The sequence below is a fragment of the Aplysia californica genome, unplaced genomic scaffold, assembly GCF_000002075.1.
Source record: "Aplysia californica isolate F4 #8 unplaced genomic scaffold, AplCal3.0 scaffold00366, whole genome shotgun sequence".
Taxonomy (NCBI): Eukaryota; Metazoa; Mollusca; class Gastropoda; order Aplysiida; family Aplysiidae; genus Aplysia; species Aplysia californica.
The window spans coordinates 250,629-252,448 of NW_004797636.1; positions in this window are offsets into that span (position 1 = coordinate 250,629).

Below are 1,820 nucleotides of genomic sequence, written 5' to 3' on the forward strand. Positions count from 1 at the left end.
ATGCGCGTGTGTGTGTGTGTGTGTGTGTGTGTGTGTGTGTGTGTGTGTGTGTACGTACGTACGTGTGTGTGTACGTACGCACGTGTGTGTGTATGTGTGTGTGTGCGCACGCGCGCGCTCGCATGTGGCGGTGTGAGGGTGGGATAGGAAGAGCTTACAAATCATAACAGTTTACTCATCTGCTGTATTGTTGAATAAACACAGCCTTCTGTTTCTTATCAATATTAAGAAGTGACCCGGAGTGGAGGGATAGCCGTCTGTTGATGTTTACTATCACACAGCTCACCGGCTCCCCGGTTCTGTCACAACACGTCTAGGTCTAGAACTTGGGGAAAACAATCAGAGCTTGATACGCTCATAGATGCACCGCTACCACCAGGGCAATATGGGTGGTTGGAGTGTGGTTTGCTCCTTCTTTCCCATCAAATAGCTATCGTTCTTACCTCTCCTCCTTCTTTTTTTCTTTATATGTTCTTCCTTCTAATTTAAAATGCTTACGTCTATTTCTTCCACTTTTAAGTTATTGCAAAAAACAAAACATTTTGAAAGCATACGTAGCATGGTTTGTTTATTTCATTTATAGGTTTGTTTAGATGGAGTGTGCTTCTGATACGTAGTGCTGTAAAAGAACAGAATTTCTGAAATCACCCTGATCATTTCCTTTTTGTTAAGAGCCATCCTTTTTGTGAACAAAATTTTACTGAGTTTTTTCATTGTCGAGAGAGCACATTCATTTACTTGCATGCAATACGTGGAAACATGTGGGCTGTCAAGCATTTCATTTGTGTTTTTCTCAAAATATACTTTTTAATTTAATTTTTTTTTTTTTTTTTTTTGGGGGGGTGTTCTTTGTTTTGTTATGTTTTTTCTTCCCAAGGGAATCTTGCATTTATATGCAAAAAGTTGGGAATGTGTCGATCGCTGTTTGGAAATATACGCACCAGTGGTTGATCTCAAGAGAAGACAAGGCTCAGGCAGTATTCACCGGCACGCTGAACCGAAAAGACTGGATTATTGCGTCACCCGCCTCGACATGACACGTGGCCAGCACCCATTTCTTGAAGAACCGGCTGTATCCATTTGTAACAACCAGCATTTTTCAACAAAGTCGCATACAAAGATTTGGTGCCGGCTTTCACCTGGCCTGGCGAAATTAGTATTACTCTGGCAGAACACTAACCGCCACCCTGTCAGTCTTCTCGTCAACGCATTACGAATATCAGAGCTCGGAACTAGTTCTTGCTGTTGTGTAAATAACCGGATAACTGGATATCCAGACTTTGCCTATCTCCAAGCCATAAATCATCAAGTGTGCAGGGACAGGTTCAGCTGCTGCGAGAGCTAAGGAGGGTTTCCTTTTCCTTCTATGGACTGTCAGAACATAAGAGAAGACGCCGTGTAGGCCACGAACCGGCAAGATGGCGATCACAATATAATAATATGTTGATGATGATGATGATAATAATAATAATAATAATAATAATAATAATAATAATAATAATAAGGGAGAAAATGTGAAATTGTATATATGATAATACTTTTTTAAAATAATAATAATAATAATACTAATAATAATAATAATGGACAATAATAATAATAATGATGAAAAATAATAATAATGAACCATTATAGTAATAATAGTAATATCGAAGACATATAGACACAGAATTAAAAAACGCAAACCACACCAGACAGAGTATCCACCAATCACACTAATGAGATAGCTATCGTGATATTTGATAGAAAAAAGCAGCAAAGGGTGAGAAAGCAATGCAATACAAGATGGCAAGGGGAAACATGAAACGTATAGCTCAGCGCCA